The sequence below is a fragment of the Pan troglodytes genome, chromosome X, assembly GCF_028858775.2.
Source record: "Pan troglodytes isolate AG18354 chromosome X, NHGRI_mPanTro3-v2.0_pri, whole genome shotgun sequence".
In the NCBI taxonomy this organism is placed as follows: domain Eukaryota; kingdom Metazoa; phylum Chordata; class Mammalia; order Primates; family Hominidae; genus Pan; species Pan troglodytes.
Genome location: NC_072421.2, coordinates 9,553,929 through 9,576,432, shown reverse-complemented (window position 1 = coordinate 9,576,432; position 22,504 = coordinate 9,553,929). Strand labels below are relative to the sequence as shown.

General features: G+C 34.6%; 1 long non-coding RNA gene across 1 annotated transcript; it reads left to right on the top strand.

The window, feature by feature from the left end:
• The first annotated feature begins 23 nt into the window (after positions 1 to 23).
• Positions 24 to 21,961, top strand: LOC129138888 (uncharacterized). Its single transcript, XR_008542129.2, has 2 exons — positions 24 to 390; positions 21,516 to 21,961. It is a non-coding gene; the product is annotated as an uncharacterized LOC129138888 (long non-coding RNA).
• The last annotated feature ends 543 nt before the right edge of the window (positions 21,962 to 22,504 follow it).

The following is a 22,504-nucleotide window of genomic DNA, read 5'->3' as shown; positions in this document are numbered from 1 at the left end:
AAAGCACCATCAGGACATGGCGGATGAAGTCGGGGGCGGGGGGGGTGACATCTAATGAGGAAGGCAGAGTGCTCTAGTTGGAGAAAGGGAGATTTGGGTTATCACCCCTAAAGATAGTTCCCAAACTGACATGTCGCCCCTCCTAAACTCCCCATGTTCAATTTTGGCAGATCACGTGGCACGGGAGGATATTTCCACCATATGTTTCCCCCGGACCTCCCATTCAGTGGTACATTCTGTTCCTCCACACCTGCCATCATTACCCAGTTTCTGTATGACCTACCTAAAATCCCTCCATGCTAACTGGGATAGACGGAGGGCTATATGAAGACGTCAACTGACCAGGCACAGTGGCTCACGCTTGTAATCCCAGCACTTTGGGAGACCAAGGTGGGTGGATCACTTGAGGTCAGGAGTTTGAGACCAGCCTGAACAACATGATGAAACCCCATCTCTGCTAAAAATACCAAAATTACCCGGGCGTGGTGGCACGCACGTGTAGTTCCAGCTACTCAGGAAGCTGAGGCAGGAGGATCTCTTGAACCCGGGAGTTGGAGGTTGCAGTAAGCCAAGATTGTGCCACTGCACTCCAGCCTGGGCGACAGAGCAAGACTCTGTCTCAGAAAACAAGAAGAAGAAGACAAAAGCTATCTTATCTGTGCGTTCTTTTGTATTTACTCATTAGGATAAAGAGGCAATTCCAATGAAAGTAGGACTTCAAAAAATAGATATACTCTATGGCCACATCAAAATTATTAAAAGCACCTTACTGTCTGTGTTCTTAAAAAATTTATACTGCTGTAAATGATTAAGGCAACTGAGCAAGATATATTAATATCAGTGCTGAGCCACTGGTTTGTGGGTATGTCATTTCCACAGACATCAAAATGCTATTTAGGTTGTTTTGGTCCATCATTCAATGATACCTCCCCTTAGAATTGAATGAAAGCATTTTGTTAACATTTATGTACGCTTACAATTATTTCACATCTGTGGCAAGGTAAATTATGTAGAGTGCTTTGTTTATCCAGTTTAATATTCGTGGATTATGTGGAAGTTTATATGGACATCTAAAAACTTGAATGATGAATTCGCCTGCCTTTCCTTTTTTTAATGTGCAGTTTTCACATGTAACAACATATAACAACATGTAAAAAGATTTTTTGCATGTAACATGTTAAAAAGATGTACATGTTTTTACATGTAAAACAAGTTTACATGTTTTTACATGTAAAACAATTTTACATGTAACATGTAAAAAAAGAAATGTTCATTTGGAAACACTTTATTTAGTAAATATGAAATTCAGAATATATATGGAGTAAGTGAAGTAAATGTATTCTTTTGCCAAGTTTCTGAAATTCCATTCATGAATCCTTCAAAACACCGTACTCCCATTGGGAGGAGAGGAGTGACTTCCTCTCATTTTTCCTCGTGCTATTTATGTTAATTGGCCCCTGTATACCACTCATCTTTTCTAGGTTTTCCAAGTTTAAGAAAAAAAACAAGTTCATTCAGATTGTGTTTTTCTGCCTGCAGTCATGTATACAGCAATAAGTGAGTCCCTATGGGGAGCATTTAATTCCTAAAGTTTGCATTTTCATAAAGGATTTTCCTTTTACCCAAAGCGTGTGTTGGTACTACTAAGTACTATGAAGTACTACTTTAAGTTTCTAAAAAGATCCTTATTTGAGATCTCTTTCGGTAGTTACAGAGCCAAAATAAGCACTGCAGAGGTCCATGTCTGAGTTCTGTTGTACATCCTGGGTTATCTGACTACTATTTACTCTATAGTGGAAGGACAAGAAAGAGGCCACAATGTACTTAATGATGGAACAGTTGATGTTCATGCCACCCCTTACTACCTCAAAAGAGTAACTGTGTACTTGAAGTCATATTATTTTTAGAGACCAGGTGTCGCTCTGGCCCAGCCAGAATGCAGTGGTACGATCATAGCTCATTGCAACCTTGACCTCCTAGGCTCAAGCGATCCTCTCACCTGAGCCTTCAGAGTGGCTGGTACCACAGGTGTGTGCACCACATCCAACTTATATATAATATATATTATATTATATATTACACATAATATAATATATATTATATATTACACATAATATAATATATATTATATATTACACATAATATAATATATATTATATATTACACATAATATAATATATATTATATATTACACATAATATTATGTATTATATATTACACAGAATATAATATGTATTATACATTATACATAATATAATATGTATTACATATTATACATAATATAATATATGTTATATATTATACATAATATAATATATGTTATATATTATACATAATATAATATATGTTATATATTATACATAATATAATATATGTTATATATTACACATAATATAATATATGTTATATATTACACATAATATAATATATGTTATATATTATACATAATATAATATATGTTATATATTATACACAATATAATATATACCATATTATACATAATATAATATATACTATATTATACATAATATAATATATACTATATTATACATAATATAATATATACTATATTATACATAATATAATATATATTATATATTATACATGATATAATATATATTATGTATTATACATGATATAATATATATTATGTATTATACATGATATAATATATATTATATTATACATAATATAATATATATTATATTATACATAATATAATATGTAGTATATTATACATAATATAATATATATTGTATTATACATAAGATAATATATATTATAATATATATTCTTTATACATAATATAATATATATTATATTATACATAATATATGTATTATATTATACATAATATAATATATATTATATGTTATATATAATATCTATAGCATAATTATATAATATCTATAGCATAATTTTTCAATTCCAGAGTGTTTTTTGAGAGCAATTCTGTGTCGTGTGTATCACTGATGTGGGGCCAAAAACAATCTGTATGCGTGAGGATCTGAAGCTGGGAATGACCAATAGGTCAGAAAGTTCTTAGGAGTCAGGAGCAGAGGAAGCTGCATAGTCAAGGGGAATCGAAGTGAGCCTTCCTGCCATGTGTCCTGTTTCCTGCCGTCTAATGAGACAGAGACATATGTATGTGTACATTATCTCATGCTTAGCTCTTTAATATGTACAAGGTGTTTTCAAATTCTCCCACCGTCTTTGACAGCTGAAAATCTCAAGATCACCTGTTGTTCATGACTGTTGTCAAGGGGATCCTCCTTTTAGGGACACAGGAAGATTTGCCTAAAAACGTCAGGAGGCTTTGATATCTATTATTTTATTATGAAAGCCAACTAAAGCTTTGCCGCTATATTACTTCGGGTCTTTACTCATTCCACTGTTTATTTTAAGCCTGAGATTGTGGGTAGTTGGAAAAGGAGGGAAAATATTTAAAACTCTTATTTATTAATTTAACTGTGTATATAACATGTAGAATAAAGAAAGACTTAAAGGAAGATGTAGTATTTGTGAATGCTCCAACAAATTAAAAGATTATTTAAATTATTGATTTCTGATTAAACCACTTATTGTCTATAATGAATTAAAAGTTTGTGAAAATAAATTCAGTGACATTTTTACATCTATAATTTCAAAATCATAGTAACTTTCCAAAGCCAAAAATTCCTGAAACACAAGTCTGCCAATCATCACAATAAAACATGAAGCCCCAGTGAAATAGCTAGTCAGGATGGGTTCCCAACAAATAACAATTGAAGCTCCAACTGCCATGAAATCATGAAAGAAACACGGTGTAAGAGCCATGGATAATTTTTTCAATGCCAAAAGAATCATCACAGACTGTTGTGACACGCAGAGTTTGAGGGAAATAAGGCATTAAAATAAGGTGCATGAAATTAATTTTTGAATGTAATTTTGAAACACACTGCAGAATTGCTCCCTAATATACACCAACCCCAAAAGTGGCCACTGACAAGATAAATTTATTTCAGTTTTTATGCTGTCATTATGGAAAAAACTATAGCAGAGAGTTCACCAATTTCCCTTTGGAAAGAGATATACAACCACAGCCAATACGCTTTCCTAAAAGACAGCAGGAGCTTTTCATGCGGACTTGTTTCCCATCCGTAACATACAAATATTTATTGTCCAGGGTCAATACAGCCTTGCAAATAAACAGGCTTTGAGTTATACCAAGCATGCTCATTCTTATATGGTATTTCCATATAAGAAATACAAAAGAAATATACTACAAAATGATGGTGTTCAGGACATGGGGCAACGCCCTGTTTCTGTGGTATAGTGGCCTAGATTTCGTAGGATTCCGTAGGAGGCAGCTACAAGTTCAACATGAAAAGCTCTGAAATCCCTTCCTAAGCTAATGAAGTGAAGCCCTGACCACACCAAGGAAAGGATGAAACAGAACTCATTTATTGTTTCTCAAATGATGCTACCATCTCTTCAAAGCCACCATTAATTTTACCATCTTTAAAGCTCTAAGAACAATCTATGTAACAAGTGAAAACTGCCTATAAAATTAGTGCTTTACATCTCAAACCCTTATTATATGGAAATTCGTATTTTCAGAATCACATAAAAGTTTAACGTGCTATTCATTGTAAGATTAAATGGCATGAGTTATTCTGTCTGCGTAATTATTAACACCTGGAAATTAAATCGTGATAATTTTGTACTTTATTCTTCTTAAAATGATAATTTCCTTTCTCCTTTTGCCTGAGAAGCATGCTTCAACAATACTAACAGCTTACCTTCTAAAATAAATGATCACATATAGAATAGATATTTTATATATAATATATATTTATATTTATACATTATATATTTATGCATTTTATATATAAATATAAATATGTTTATATATTTTATAGATGTCTTTAAATATTTATATAGAATATAAATATATACAAAAATCTATATCTGAGATCTATTTATATAAATATATTAAATAGATATATAAATACATAAATATACAAATATATAGAGATTATATGTATATAAATAGGGATAAATATAAATTATATATATATACACATTAGAAATACACCGATCTTTTCTGTATAAAGACCTGTGTGTTCATATAAAAATCTGTGTATTTACATAAATATTTATAAATATAGATTTTATATATATACACACATTAGGAATACAGTAGTAAATTCTACTATATATAGAAAAGACCTGTGCATTTATATAATTATATATAAATGTAGATTACATATATACACAATAGAAATACACAGCTGTTTTCTATACATAGCAAGTTCTGCTATATTATTCTCTCATTGCAATAATTGACAGCTGGGTATTGAATTGTGATGATTTTGTACTTTATTATTCTGAAAGTGATAATTTCCTTTCTTTTTGTCTGGGAACCATGCTTCAACAAGCATAAAACCTTACCATCTAAAATAAATGATTATATGTAATATATAAAGATAAATATATGTTTATATATGTATTATATATAATATATATTTATATAGAATATAAATATTACTATATAAAAATATAAAAATAGACTTGTTAATATATAAATATATAGTAGGTTCTAGTATATATAGAAAAGACCTGTGTATTTCTAATGTATGGAAATATGAAATGTACTTTTTGTCTCCTCAGTTGCAAAAATAAAAAGGCTTTTTTCAAGTAGATAGATTTTGCTCTACTTTGAATTTTTCTTCTTAATTATATTAGGTTGTAGGGAGGGGACGATGAAAGGCAAGACCATGGAAACGATTCTTTCATCGGTTTCTATAAATGAAAAGATATTTTAACAATGAAACCTAAGTAGGTAGAATCCAGTTCTTGGTACTTGGTGTATGTGCTAGCAAGATTGCATAATCTTAAAAACTGGATATCCCTATGCAGAATAATGAAACTAGACTCCCATCTCTTGCTATATACAAAAATCAAATCAAAATGGATTAAAGACTTAAATCTAAGATCTCAAACTATGAAACTACTACAATAAAACACTGAGGCAAATCTCCAGGACATTGGTCTGGGCAAAATTTTCTTAGGCAGTATCCCACAAGCACAGGCAACCAGAACAAAAATGGGCAAATGAGATCACATCAAGTTAAAAAGCTTCTGCATGGCAAAGGATACAATCAACAAAGTGAAGAGCTAACCTACACAATGGGAGAAAATATTTGAAAACTATCCATTAGACAAAGGATTAATAACCAGAATATGTAAGGAGCTCAAACAACTGTATAGGACAAAATCTAATAATGTTATGAAAAATGGGCAAAAGATTTGACTAGACATTTCTCAAAAGAACACACACAAGTGGCAAACACACATATGAAAATGTGCTCAGCATCAATGATCATCAGAGAAATGCCAATTAAAACTACAATGAGACATCATCTCACCCCAGTTAATATACCTTATATCCAAAAGACAGGCAATAACAAATGCTGGTGAGGATGTGGAGAAAAGGGAACCCTCAGACACTGCTAGTGGGAAAGTAAAGTAGTATAACCACTGTGGAGAACAGTTTGGAGGTTCCTCAAAAAATTAAAATTGAGCTACCATATGATCCAGCAATCCCACTGCTGAGCATATACTCCAAAGAACGGAGATCAATGTATTGAAGAGATATCTGCACTCCTATGTTTGTTGCAGCAGCATTCACAATAGCCAAGATTTAGAAGCAACCTAAGTGTCCATCAGCAGATGAATGAATAAGGAAAATGTGGTACCCATCCACAATGGAGTACTATTCAGCTATAAAAATGAATGAGATCCTGTCATTTGCAATAACATGGATGGAACTGGAGGTCATTATGTTAAGCGAAATAAGCCAGACACAGAAAGACAAGCTTCACATGTTCTCACTTATTTTGGGGAGCTAAAAATTAAAATAATTAAACTCACAGAGACAAAGAGTAGAAGGATGGTTACCAGAGGCTTGGAAGGGTAAAGGTGGGATGGAGGGAAGTGGGGATGGTTAATGGGCACAAAACAACAGCTAGAAAGAATGTGTAAGACCTAGTGTTTGATAGCACAACATGGATGCTATAGTGAAAAATAATTGTGCATTTTAAAGTATTTAAAAGTGTAATTGAATTGGTTGTGACACAAAGAATAAGCATGTGAGATGATGGATGCCCCATTTACTCTGATGTGACTATTATTACCCTTTGCATGCCTCTATCAAACTATCTCATGTACTTCATAAATATATACACCTACTATGTACCCACAAACGTTAAAATGAGTAAATATAAAATAAAATTTAAAGAAACCATGTGGCTTTGATACTCAGTTTTTCTGAGCCATAGTTACTAAATATGTAAAACTGGGGTGCAAATAGAATTTATCTCACAGATTATTGTGAAGTTAATTTACCTGATAAATGCAAAGAATTCTGAATAGTGTCTGGCTCATAATCAGTGCTAAAAATCTTTTATTTATGAGACAAGGGAAGAAATGAGGTTTCATTCTACTGAAAAAACAAACAAACAAAAATTCTAGAAATACTGCTGGAACTTGGTCCTGAAGGATGGGTATACTTTGAATATTTAGAGTCATGACCTAGGGCCTTTGTCTTTTAAACAAAGAAAAAGCACACATACATTTGGGGAAAGTGATAGAAAAAGTAAGCCATCCAGTTGGGCTCTCACCCAAGGATCCCGCAGTAAAGAAGGGAGATTAAATTACAGAGGCAGTAAATGCTTTATGGAGTTTGGAATGTGTGTGTTCATTAGACAATGGTGAGTGATAGAAGGTATTTGATCAGGAGAATAGCTTAGTCAGTGCTTTGTAACAGGAAGATTAATCCTGTTGCAGAGTGCAAGCTGGATTGAAGAGGAGAGAGAGAGAGAGAGAGAAAGAGAGGGACATCAAAGAGACTGCACAGGATGTTATGAATATATAAAATCAGGAGACTATTGCAAAGCTAGTATGGTAGTCCAGTCATGAATTAATGAGGGCCAGAACTAAGGTAATAACAATGTGAATGAGGAAGAAAGAAAAAAATGAGATGAAGATTTGAAAGAAAGATTATCTTTTATTAGTTTTCTAGTTTCGGAAGCTAGAAATCCAAAATGAAGTTTTGGCGGGGTCATCCTCCCTCTGAAACCTGTAGAGGAGAATCTTCCTTGCTTCTCTCTGTTTCTTAGCTTCTGGTGGTTTGCTGACAAACTTTGACATCCTTTGAATTGTAGCTGAATCATTCCAAAACTCTCTCTTCATTTGGTAAAGTCTTCAGATCTTCTCCCTCTATGCAGATCTATCTTTATGTCAGATGACACCAGTCATTTTGGATTAGGGCTCACCCTAATGTGTCATTTAATTTGATTACTTCTGTAAAGACCTTTTTTTTTTTTTTTGAGATGGATTCTCCCTCTGTCACCTAGGCTGGAATGCAGTGGTGGGATCTCGGCTCACTGCAAACTCCGCCTCCTGGGTTCAAGCAATTCTCCTGCCTCAGCCTCCCGAGTAGCTGGGATTACAGGCATGCACCACCATGCCTGCCTGATTTTTGTATTTTTAGTACAGACAGGGTTTCACCGTCTTGGCCAGGCTGGTCTTGAACTCCTGACTTCAGGTGATCCACCTCCCACATCTCTCGGTGGCTCATGCCTGTGATCCCGGCACTTTGGGAGGCCAAGGCAGGCGAATCACCTGAGGTGAGGAGTTTGAGACCAGCCTGGCCAACATAGTAAAACCCCATTTCTACTAAAAGTACAAAAATAAATAAAAATAATTTAAAAAATAAAATAAGGCCACATTATGAGATACTGGAGGTTAGGATTTATGTATATATATTTTTTTCTTTTTTTTTCCTTTGGAGGAGAGGGGAAGGGGATAAAATTCAAACTATATTGGTACCTAAGTCAGTATGATGCAGATCCATACTCATTATCTGCAATTACTGCATTCAAAAAAATCTGTAAGCTGAAAATTAAGTAATATCTCATTTGGCAATAAACACAACCAGTGCCAATGAAATCATATTATTGTTCTTTGTCTCACTTGGTGTGAATGTGAACATAATTTGTCACAAAAAACATTGGTGCTTGAATACGTGGTGCTGCTTCTCACCCTCCTGGAAAAGTTACTTAATAAATAGTGTAGAGCTGGGGTCCCCAATCCCCATTACTGGTCCATAGCCTGCTAGAAATTGGGCTGTGCAACAGGAGGTGATCCGTGGGTGAGCAAGCAAAGCTTCATCTGTATTTACAGCCTCTCCCCATAGCTTGCATTACTGCCTGAGCTCTGCCTACTCAGATCAGAGGTAACATTAGATTCTTATAGGAGCATGTGTCTTATTGTGAACTAAGCATGCGTGGGATCTAGATTGCACACTCAATTTGACAATCTAATGCCTGATGATCTGTTGCTGTCTCCCATCACCCCCTGCAAACACTTCTACATGTGAAGTCTCAGTTGGCCAACATTTAGAGAGACAATTGGGACCCTGCCACACTTTGAATATTTTTATCCCCCCAAAATGCATATGCTTTAACCTAATCCTCAATATGGTAGTATTACAAGAAAAAACTTTCTACGATCATTAGATCATAAAAGCAGTGCCCTTTTGAATGAGATTAGTGCCTGTATAAGGAACTAAAAAGACTGGAGTTCTTCCCTTCCATCACAAGAGGCTATAGCAAAAAGCCACCATCTGTGAAGCAGTAAGTGATCCTTCAACAGACATAAAATCTGCTGACTCCTGGATCTTGGACCTCCAGAACTGTAAGAAATATCTGTTGTTTATAAGCTACCCAGTTTATGGCATTTTTGTTATAGCAGCCTGAATGAACTAAGACCCTAAGATTTGAATTTGAACTAGCAACAGATAATCACACAATGCTTAGTTGTCTTTCACTACGAGCAAATTGCAAACAAATACATACAAAAAAGTGTTAGTTTCACACCATAAACCTCTCCCTTATTTTTTATTTTACCATTTATTTGGGTTGAACAAACTCTTCTATGAAAATCTGAACTTGATGTGCCCAAGTGATTAAAATGTTAAATTTTGAAAAAAGAAGAGAAAAAAAGGTAAGAAAAAGGAATTGATAGTTAAGGATTTGAAATGTGGACAACTGAAAGTGAGCTTGCTCACAAAATCAGATTCCAGGGAATAACCAGTTCCTGACTTGCTGAGAGAGGATGCTATAAACACAGCCATGGGCAGAAAGTTTAGCTTCTTTTTTGTGGCTGGGATATGGACATGTTATGTGCTCACATAAATTTCCTGCTTAACATTCCTGTCTCCTTCTGCTTCTCTGCATTCAGCCCTGCAAAATAATTCAATGAGTTGCGAGGGCCCAGCCAAAATACCAAGGAAGCAGAGGCAGAGTGTTAGTAATTATTGCTTGAGTAGGTACTAGAAGTGAGAGCAGGAAGTGGGTCAGAATCCACAAGACAAGCCAGTAAGGAAGTGTACACAAACTATCCAAGATCAGGGCAAGCAAAGAGCCCAAAGCTAGGTCAATCAGCACGAAGCAGGAGGATATAAATAGTAGCGGTATATGGGGCGAGTCTATTCTAAGGCACACAACAGCCTAGTCAATGGGGAAAGAGAGGAACAGTGTAAAGCTCAGGTCAGATGCAAGCTCTGGAGAAGGAAGGCCAGGGTTTGCTTCCAATAGAGGCTTTGGCTTGCTTCATGGGAAAGGTGGGCTTTTCCCCTGTGTGGACATGCTGAGGCTCATAGCTGGAGTCATTTGGGAAAATCTCTCCAGAGGAAGGAATGGGGTGGGAGAGAAGAGAGAGATAGATACTCCCTAACCTGCGCTGTACTTCAACCCGTAGATCTTAGAGAAACACATTTGTAGAGATGCATTAGTCATTATTTTTCTAAAAAGACAGCTGAGGATAGTTGTATAAAATCAATTCACTCCACATTTAATGCATTCAAGTCTGCTTAATGCACATAATGAGTATGCTAACCGCACTGAGCCTCTCTCCTCCAACTCAACCACACTTCATAATAGGAGCATTAGATAGCCCACAGACCTCATAATTTTCCTTCCATTTTCTTTGACTTAACTCATTCAATGAACAACTCTCTCATGTTTCTCTGGTGGTGTCTTGGCCTCACTCTCAACTTTGTTTTCTTCTACTGACTTCTCTAATCATGAGTTCCCAGGAAGGCATATAACTTCCCCCTGCATCACTGTCTGAAGCCACATTATACAGTCTAATGGAATGCAACCCTCTTCTCCAGGTAAAAGAGTTTTAATATCATTCCTTCTTTGCTTATCTTTTTGTGAAGCTGTAAGAGAAACTCTAAAAAAAAATAGTAATGACAATAAGAAAGTGGCCATTTTTCTTGTGTTAAAATGAAGTCCCAAGGAGTATGGTGGCTCTGCGATGCCACTGGGGAGTTCATTTTGCATCTATTTTTCTACTCAGCCTCAGCAGAGTGTGTGGATGTCATCTCATGATTGCAAAGTGGCTGCTGCTTTTCTAGTATTGTGACTACCCCAGGCAAGAATGGAGAAAAGTTGATGATAAGCTAGAGCTACCCAATCAGCTTAGTCTGCTGCCATTTTAAAGATTATTCCCAGAAGCTTCACTGTATACTTTTTATGTATATCTTAATGGTCAGAATTATGCCACATGGTCATCTGAAGGTGCAAAGGAGCTTATTATATTTAGGTTTTAGCCAGAAATTTTTCACTCATTATAAAACGGAATCATTTTTGATAGAGTAAAAGTGGCAATAAATATTGGTAGGGAAATGGCTATCTGGCCATAGACATAAAATAAAGCATTAAAAGTGTACAATCAATGAGAAGCCTTAATAAGTGGTAAAATTAAGTAGTTCAGGTTGATATGAGAGCATATCAGGAGGCCATGTGATGTAGTCTGAGGACTGAGGAAAAAAGCTTAATAAACGTGAGACCAGAAAAACAAATAAGAATTAATTAGGTAAAGGGGTATTGTGGGATAAGGATTTATAATTCTGGGCAGAAAGAATAATACAGGCAAAAAAATGCCCAGACTATGAGGAAGTGTGCCATTAAACCTAAATGTAATAAGCTCTGCATCTTCAGATGACCATGTGCTCTTATATTTAGGACTACAATCCATTTGGGATGAATTTTTTTTACATGGATTGACTAAGGCATCTAAATTTATCCTCTTTTATATGTTTTTGATAAAAATACATCTTAATTTATTATCTTTGCCATTTTATATGAAGAGTTCACTATTGTTAATTGTATTTAATTGTTGTGCTATAGATCTCTAGAACTTTTTCTTCATATATGTAACTTCACATCCACTGGACAATTCACCATTTCCTCCTCCCTCCTAGCCCCTGGCAACTACAATTATACTTTCTATTTCTATTTATGTCTCATAAAAGTGAAATCATACAGTATTTATCATTTTGTGATGAATTTATTTGACTTAGCATAAGTCCTATTTTTCCTTCTAGCAGATTTATGGTTTTAGATATTACATTTATGCCTTTAATTTGTTTGTTTTGAGTGAGTTAATTTTGCATATGGAGTAGAATAAGGGTCTAACTTTATTCTTTTGCATGTGAATATCCAATTTTTACACCACCATTTGTTGAAGAGAATGTTTATTTCCATTGTGTTGTCTTGGTATCCTTCTTAAAGATTGTTTGACCAGCTGCAAGAAGGCTTATTTCTCAGCTCTCTAGTCTTTAATTGGTCTACACATCTGCCTTTTTGCCAGTACTACATTTTTTGATTACTGTAGCTGTATAGTATGTTTTGAATCAGGCAGCTTGAGACCTCCAACTCTGTTATCCTTTCACTGTCAGTACATGCATGTCCTTAGCTCAAAAGTGTGTCTTTTGTAAACAGCGTATAGCTGATCCTGTTTTTAATCTATTTTGCTAATTTATGCTTTTTCATTGAGGAGTTTAGTCCATTTATATTTAAAATAATTACTTCAAAAGAAAGGCTTTCTGTTGACATTTTTTTCTTATGTCTTATGTAACTTTTTGTTTCTCATTTTCTCCCCGCTGCCTCTTATTGTGTTAAGCTGATTATTTGTAGAAACATACTTTGATTCCTTTCTCATTTCCTTTTATGTATATTCTATATATCTTTTCTTTTTTTGTTAGCATTAGTATTACAAATTACATACAAAAATAATCCAATTTATTTGAAAATGAAACCAAATTAGCTTCACTTGCATAGAAAAACTACTTCATTACTACTTTTACTCTTTCTCCTTTGTATTATTAATGTCATGAATTATATCTTTACTTATTGTGTACCCATTAACATAACTTCTAGGTATTTTTATGCTTTTGTCTTTCAAATTTTCTAATAGAGTAAAAAGTGGAGTTACCACAATTACAATAATGCTGATTTTTCTGCAAACAATCAGTTTGCAAACCCTAGGAGAGGGAGCTGCTTTTAAAATGCCCAATTTTCAACAAAAGATTACAAGAAATACAAAGAAACAGATAAACGTGGTATGTTCAAAAAAATTAATAAATTCCCAGGAACTGACTGTCCTCCTAAAAAAAGCTTAGCCTTACTAGACAAGACCTGTAAAACGCAATCTTAAATATGCTCACATAGCTAAAGAAGCATACAGACAGAAAACTGAGGAAAATTTTACAAGAATAACATATGAACAAAATGAGAATATCAACAAAGACATGGAAATAATAATAATGCACAAGTAAAAATTCCAGAGAAGAAAAATATAACTCTCTGTACATTCACTAGAGGAGATTAACAGCAGACTTGACCAGGCAGCAGAAAGAATCAGCAAACCTGAAGACATTATTTGCAATTATCTGTTCAGAGGAACAAAGACAAAAAAAAAAAAAAAAAGAGAAGAGTAAACAGAGCCCAGTGTACTTACAGAACCCCACCAAGTTGAGCAAAATACAAATTACAAGAGTCCTTTATAGAAACAATCTAATTTTTTTTATAGATTTTCTATTAAAAATGAGAGAAAAGAGAGTAGACGGAAGAAAGAAGAGAGAAAACAGCAAGCAGTTTATTTGAAAAATTCATGGGTGAAAACCTCCCAAATTTAGGAAAAGAACTGAAGATACAAATCTAATAAGTTCAGCAAATAAGGTAGGATAAACTTGAAAAAGAGCCACACTGAGATATATTAAAATCAAATAGTTGAAAGTCAAAGACAAAGAGAGCATCTTGAAATAAGAAGAGAAAAGCAAGTCATCATATACAATGATCCTCAATACAATTATCAGCAGATTAGTGGCAAAAACCTTGCAGGCCAGAAGCCTGAGGATGATAAATTTATTGTGCTGAAAACAAAACAAAGCAAAAATACCTGTCAACTGAGAATTCTGTGTCTATCAAAACTATTGTTAAAATGAGTGAGAAATTAATACATTTCCTATAACTAAAAGTTAACAGAGTTCATACACCAGACCCACCATACAAGAAATGCTGAAGAATTTTTTCAAGTTGAGACTGAGATGCTAGTCAGAAAATTAAACTTATGTAAAATATAGTTTCCTGCTAAAACTTAATACATCGACAAATATAAATGCTCTCTTTGTCTTTGACTTTCAACTGTTTGATTTTAATATATCTCAGTGTGGCTCTTTTTCGAGTTTATCCTGCTTTATTTGCTGAACTTATTAGATTTGTATCTCCAGTTCTTTTCTTAAATTTGAGATGTTTTCACCCATAATTTTTTCAAATAAAGTGTTTGCTGCTTTCTGTCTTCTTTCTTCCCTCTACTCTCTTTTCTCTCATTTTTAATAGAAAATCTGTAAAAAATTAAATTGTTTCTATAAAGGACTCTTGTAATTTGTATTTTGCACAACTTAATGGGGTTCTATAAGTACACTGGGCTTTGTCTACTCTTCTCTTCTTCTTTTTTTGTCTTTGTTCCTCTGAACAGATAATCGCAAATAATGTCTTCAGGTTTGCTGATTCTTTCTGCTGCCTGGTCAAGTCTGCTGTTAATCTTCTCCAGTGAATGTACAGAGAGTTATATTTTCCTTCTCTGGAATTTTTATTTGTGCATTATTATTATTTCCATGTCTTTGTTGATATTCTCCTTTTGTTCATATGTTATTCTTTTAAAAATTTCCTTAGTTTTCTGTCTGTATGCTTCCTTAGCTATGTGAGCATATTTAATATTGCATTTTAGAGATCTTGTTTAGTAAGTCTAAGCTTTTTTTAAGAGGACAGTAAGTTCCTGGGAATTTATTAATTTTTTTTGAATAAGCCATGTTTATCTGTTTCTTTGTATTTCTTGTAATCTTTTGTTGAAAATTGGGCATTTTAAAAGCAGCTCCCTCTCCTAGGGTTTGCAAACTGACTGCAGAAAAATACCTTCCATAATTACTCAGTGTGAATGCTTATGTTTTCTTAAGGCTTTTTCTGTGCATGTGTTTTCTCTGGACCTGTATGTTTCCTCAATTTTTCATATATATGTCTGTTTGAAATGTTTTAATTTTCCAAACAGTCTCACCCCTGCTTCTTTTTAGAGGCTTCAAATGTTTTATTGTATTCTTCAGCCTATAATCCTTTTGTTCCTATGTGCCCTCCTATCTGCATTTCCCTGTTTCTCATGCTCTATACTGCATTCTGTAATCTCCAACCTGATATTCAAATATGTCTTCATTCCCATCTGAGGTCAGAATGTTTTAAACAAGTTCTACTTTTACTTTTATTCTGAGAGATGAACTGGGTATTGGGCAGCTTCCTCCAAATTATGCTGTAACAAACTGGAAAGGAAATAGGACAAGGGAAGAAAAACACTATGAAATTTCCTACCATTTTGAGTGGTCCCCCCACCCCACCCCACCTTGGTTGGGTGTTTGCTGTTTGGTTGCTGCAGATTCTTTACTTGTTCCTAGAGCTCCCACAAGACCATTTTCACCATTCTGTAGTTTACTTAGTGTTTCTATGGGGAAAGAGCATCTAGAGCTTCTTAGTACATTGTCTTATTGATAGCTGTTTACTTAGGTATTTTCTGACCATGCATACTGCCCTGGATGCATGCCTGGATTTTTTATGTACAGAGCTCTTCGTAACCCTTTCACCCCCAGGTTTTCCTCCCAAGCTTTCAGCATGTTTATTGCTTTCAACAACTCTAATTTTTGCCTTATTCTGCAAGGTCTACATTGTCTTTTTAAGAAATACCTCTTCTTAGCTGCTTTGCTTTTCTGAGAAAGTTGTGAAAAAAGCAAACAAAAGCAAGTAATTTGGATCATTCCTTCAGGGAACCCATAAATTAGTTAGAACAGACAAACTCCATTTTTAGGGGAAGGTTTACCTTGCTCCCTCAGAAACCTGTATTAACATGGAAGCACAGGTTGTCATTCTCAGAATTGCTCTTCTCTTTGAAAGAATAGCAAGGTTGAAATAAAGCATCACAAAACTCTGATATTTAAGTCTCCGTTTTTCTTGACTCAGCATTTGCTTGGGAAAGTTGATTTTAACAATTTTATTTATTTACTTATTTTTAATTTGTGTGTCAGTGTGTAAGTGGGGACAGGATCTTGGATGCCTCTACAATATCATCTTCAATTATATCACCGCCATGTTTACTTTTAATAGAAATGAATCTGTTTTATGAGAACCACTCACATAAAATATTTTATGTCTTTTAAAAATAATGTTAATTTTAAACAAGGTTTTACATGATTTATTAAAGAAAAACTTTTTAACCCAAAATGGGCAAAATTATTTTTTTCTGAACTTCAAAATATATGGAAAATGTAGGTTTCTATGTTACTCACAATGATTCTCTCTACTTTATTTGTTCTTCTTACAAAGGCAGTGGTTCCCTCTTTTTTATTAATTACCTTCAAGTTATTAATTTGAAGTTGGTATCTATCAGATTAAGCTATTAGTAAGATTAATATGCCCTAATGGTGTGTTCTATGTACCTGGATTAAGTTTACCTAATTCAAGTTTATTACCTGTTTAGCTCTATCTCTTTATTATTTAGTATTGAATGTTTGCACAGCTGATATGAAACAATGAAAAAAAGCAGAGTTGAGTTGAGAGAATATAAAATTAAAAAGTTGTTTTAGGTCTTCCTTAAAAATACCTTCTAGCTTTATTTGAATATATAAAACACCAAACTCACAAATTATTTACCATTTTAATGTTTTTAATTACATTAAATAACAATTATTTTTATACAAAAACAGGATTAAAAAAATTCCTCTTCCTCAGAAATGAGTCAGACTCATCGCAATTACCGAGAATCTACCTATTTCTGCATAGTGAAAAGGGATAGGATCATTATTTATTTATTTATTTATTTATTTATTTATTTTTTGAGACAAGGTCTCATTCTGTCGCCCAGGCTGGAGCGCAGTGGCGCCATCTCGGCTCACTGCAACCTCTGCCTCCTGGGTTCAAGCGATTCTCCCACCTAAGCCTCCCAAGTAGCTGGGACTACAAGCATGTCCCACCATACCTGGCTTATTTTTGTATTTTTTGGTAGAGATGGTGTTTCAACCATGTTGGCCGGGCTGGTCTCCAACTCCTGAGGTCAAGCAATCCGCCTGCCTCGGCCTCCCAAAGTGCTGGGATTACAGGCAAGAGCCACCACGCCCAGACGATAGACTCATTTTTTAATCTTGTTTGCAGTGTTACAGATAGCTTAAATTATGCAAAAGGAAAGTATCACCATAGGCAGCTGTCTCTTTTAGCAAAAGTATATCTTATTAGAAAATATATACTATAAAGTACAACGTCAACTCTCATTGGGCTCTCAATAAATGTTTCTAGAGTAAATATTCATCCAATTTTTTAAAAAGGAAAGAATTGTTAAAAGCCACATTGATATGGGTTATTAGAATGTCCATATACACAAGAACACATGTCTAATACCTATGTGACCTAGATTCCTGATTTATCACTTGAAACTGTTTATTCAGGACAAAATTTCTGACTGCCATTTGAGGCTCAGTGCTTCTATTGGGAATAGGCCTGAGTTGAGTTGGGAGAGTATAAAATTAAAAAGTTGTTTTAGGTCTTCCTAAAAAACACCTTTCCTTTTGCATAATTTCAGCACTTGTAGACTGACTTAACAAGTGCTGAACCTCAAACTGTTCATTCCTATTATACTGAATTACTCTGTTGCCTTTTACATTTGCATTTGTAACATTCTTTTGTGTATTTGTTTATTTATATTCTACCTTCTGCTGAGAATGCATCCAAACATCTTGCAAAGGCACATATAATATAGCTGTGCTTCTGTGGAGGCTTGGTTCCAAGAATAGGTGTTCCAAAAGACAAATAGTGGAAGCTTCCCATCTCTTAAGGTCTGGGTCCAGAAACTGATGCAGCAGCATCCCATCGAATTCTATTGTTTGGGCCATCTTCATTTGCCACACTAAACTTTTAAGTAGAAGGGAAGACTGACCTGGATTGATATACCCTCACTCTCCTCCTCCATCATCTCAGCAAAACAGAGGGGCTACAGTTGGCTGCTTTACAATGATGGGCCCTTCCTCCAGCCTTGGACCACAGAAACCCTTTGGACTTTATGTTGTCACATTTTAAAATTCCTTCCCTTTGAGTTCCTTGTATTTCTTTACAAAATCCATCTCCTGCTCACCTAAAATTGACGGTCTCAGTCTCAATAAGATTAAATTGTAAAATTAAGATGTTATAGCTGTAGGGAGAGAGGGTGGTATGAAATGCAATACGCTGTGTTTCTCCTAGGGAGTTGCTGGGCCTTATCAGCCACAAGCTGATTATGAAATTTAAATAGGCTTCTAAATGAGGACATTCCCCATTACACATTTACAGGTACATGTTCTTTTATGTTTTATTTTTCCAGTTTTATTGAGGTATAAATCACAGATTGCATATTTTGTCTATCCAAGATGTAGAGCATAATTATTTGATTCACACATATATTATACACTGATTACCATAATTAATTTAATTAACATTTTCATTGCTACACATAATTACTATAGTGTATGGGAGGGTGGTTAAGGAATACTTAAGGACTACTCTTAGTGTTACTAACTGTAGTTGCCATTGTGCATATTAGATCCCTACACTTACTCATCTTAAAACTAAAAGTTTGAACCCTTTCACTAACATCTTCCCATTTCCTCTAATCCCCACCTCCGGGCAACCACTATTTTGCATTCTGCTTCTGTGAGCTCATCTGTTAAAGATTCTACATATGATTAATATCATAGACTAGTTGTCTTTCTGTGTCTTATTTGTCTTACTTAACATAATTTTTTTCAGGATTATCTACATTATTACAAATGGCAGGATTTTATTTTTAATGGTTAAATAATATTTGTGTGTGTGTGTGTGTATTCTTTATTCATTTGTGGACATTTCATTTATTTCCATATCTTAGTTATTATGAATAATAATGCTTCAATAAACATGGCAGTGAAGATTCTCTTGGGAATACTGGATTAAATGGTGATTCTATTTTTAATTTTTCGAGGAACCTTCTTAGAGTTTTCCACTAATGTACTTTCCTAGTATACAGAGTTTCATTTCCCTCACATCCTTGCCAACATTTATCTTTTGTCTTACTGATAGTGGCCGTTCTAACTGGAGTTAGGTGATATCTCACTGGGGTTTTGATTCGCATTTTCTGATGATTAATAAGGTTTAGCAATTTTTCACATACATGTATGTCTTCTATGCAAAAATGGTTATTCAGATCCTTGGCCCATTTTAAAAAATTGGGTTATTTGTTTTCTTGCTATTGAGTCGCATGTGTTCTTTACGTATTTTGGATATTAACCAATTATCAGATATATGATTTGCAAATATTTTCTACCATGGCATAGATTGTCTCTTCACTCTATTAATTGTTTTACGCTGTTCAGAAGCTTTTTAGCTTGTTGTAATCCCATTTCTGTATTTTTTGCTTTTGCTGCCTGTGCTTTTGAGGTTATATCCAAAAATCATTGCCCAGAAAAATGTCATGGAACTTTTTCCCTGTGTTTTCTTCTAGGAATTTTATGACTTCAGGTTTTACATTTAAGTCTTTAATCCATTTCAAGTAAATGTTCGTCTATGGTGTAACAGATGTCCAATTTTATCATTCTGTATGTGGTTATCCAGTTTTCCCAACACAATTTGTTAAGGGGACTGTCCTTTTTCCATCATATATTTATCAATACACTTATACGTGTGGCTTATGTCTGGCCCTCTACTCTCTTCCATTGGTCTATGTATCTGTTTTTATCATTGGAGAATACTGTTTTTATTAGTATTACTTTGCAGTATAATTTAAAATTCAAGCAGTATGATGCCTCCAGCTTTTTTTTTTTTGTCCAAGAATAAATGGGCTATTGGGATCTTTTGTGGTTCTTTATGAATTTTAAGATTTTTTCCCTATTTCTATGAAAAATGCCATTGCAACTTTGAAAGAAATTGCATTGAATTTGTAGATTGCTTTGAGCATTATGAACATTTTAACAATATTTTCTAATTAATCACCATTCAATTTACAAATACAATTTAATCAAAAGCAAAAATGGACAATTTTAGTGGATTTTCAAGTATAAAAACTATTAAAATCTCATCTATTGACTGGAGGCAAAGAAAGCACGTTAAAATTCTTGCATTATAACCATGAATTTCAGGAGATTAGAAAAATGTTCAGTAGTTTCTGCTTTAATATAGAGAATGTCTATTAACATTTTTTGTTCTTAAGAAAAAAATTTTACATATGTAAGACAGAAGTTTATTTACTAAAAGTCCATTATGAGATATTACAATAAGCTTAAAAAGCAATTGTTCAATGTACAATAAAGTTGATTTTTGAAATCCTAGGTTTATAAGACCCAGAAAATCAAAAGAGGCAGGAGCTTCTGTAATAAGATGTGAAAGATCAAGTTGATTTGGATATTGGATGTAGGGCCCAGGAGCTTCAGGCAGTGACTGCTGTGGGAAGTCTGCCTTTGTTTAGAAGGGAGGCAAATGGGTTCATTGTACCAAGGCTATAATCATTACCATTTTTTTCTAAAATCCTGAAAATTTTCTTATAAAAACCAGGTTCTTAAAATTTACTTAATGGGGAAAAAAATAATCTTGGGAGGGACTAAGAACTAATGATTTTGTCTCTAAAAATAAATCCCACTTTTGAATGTGGCAGCCTGGGAGGAGACAGATCTGCTCACACATGCTTGGAGCAACAGGCTTGAGCAACAGGATCACAAGCCCGCCCCTTCCCCATTCGGGCCCAAGCCACAGGGTTTTCTATCACAATTCTGGGAACCCCCCCAAGTCAGAGTCGCAGCATGGTGGGCGCACTGAAGCCATCATTTCACATCAGACCCAAAGGCATATCAGTTCTCTCTGTGGTGCTCAGAAAGATGACATAATGCATTTGCTGAGGGCTCACATGTCTGTCGAAAGATGATTCATCAGGGTAAAAACTAGGACAATAAAATTCTACAGAATGGTTCTGCATCTCCAGGTACTTAGGGATTAAAGGAAACATTGGAAATAAAATGGAGTCAGTCTAGGCTGGAAAAAAATAATAGTCAAAGAGAAGCAGTAAATGATTATCTTTTTCTGTCATAGGTCCTTCATGCTGGGAATTCTCAATAATGGTCAAGCTGAATTTCAGATATAAACTGTGAAGCCAACATGGGGTGTCTGTGATTTAGGCCAGTGCTATGTTAAAAGCACGGCCTGTAGACCAGCATCATCATCATCATGTGGAAGCATATTAGAGATCCAGATTCTTCGGTCCCATCCCAGACCTACTGAATCGGAACCTGTGGGAGTGGGGTCCAGCAGTCTGTGTTTTACCAGCTCTCCAGATGATTCTCAAGCACTCCATACTTTGAGAAGGCCCACTTCAGACTGTGGATAAAAGAAAAATAATAACATAGAAAGACATTTGGTTTACTAAGGCTTAACTCTAAAAACTACATACTAAAATGAAGCATATTTCATGTGTCATTTAGGTGTTTAGATAATAGCCCAGAGTTTGATAGGAGTTGAATAAACGGTAATCAATGAAACTTGACAGATTAACAGATCAGTTACTAAAATATTTGTCCCCGAGTTACTGATAGCATAGTCTAGATTTTAGAAAATGCTGCTGAACAAGTGAATCAGTTTATATTTTTAGGTTCTAGTTCCTGAAATGGATAGGGGTTCATTAAGAGCTGCTAAATGCCAGCATGTCCACCCAATCGTATGCTAGGAGAATATACCATTCCTATTTTGAAATGTAGGTTTTATTATTCAGGTTTGGTGTGGTCAATAGATTAGGAGACAGTTGCCATTCGGAGGATAGGTATTCACAATTGCCAACAGGAGGGACATGCAACTTCATGTAGGGCCACATGAAGGAAACACCAGAGTAAGTCAGGGTATGGAGAAAAGAGAGAGAAAGCACGGATTTATAGTCTTTATTGTTGTTTCTGTGGCAAAGAGCAGGAGAGGCAGTATAAGAAAGCTAAGCAGGCTTAGAATTGGATAGTTTGAATAATTTTGGCAAAGTCTGGGCTACAGCGTTGATCCCTAGTTGTCCAGAACCTAGACCTGGGCAGGGGAATAGT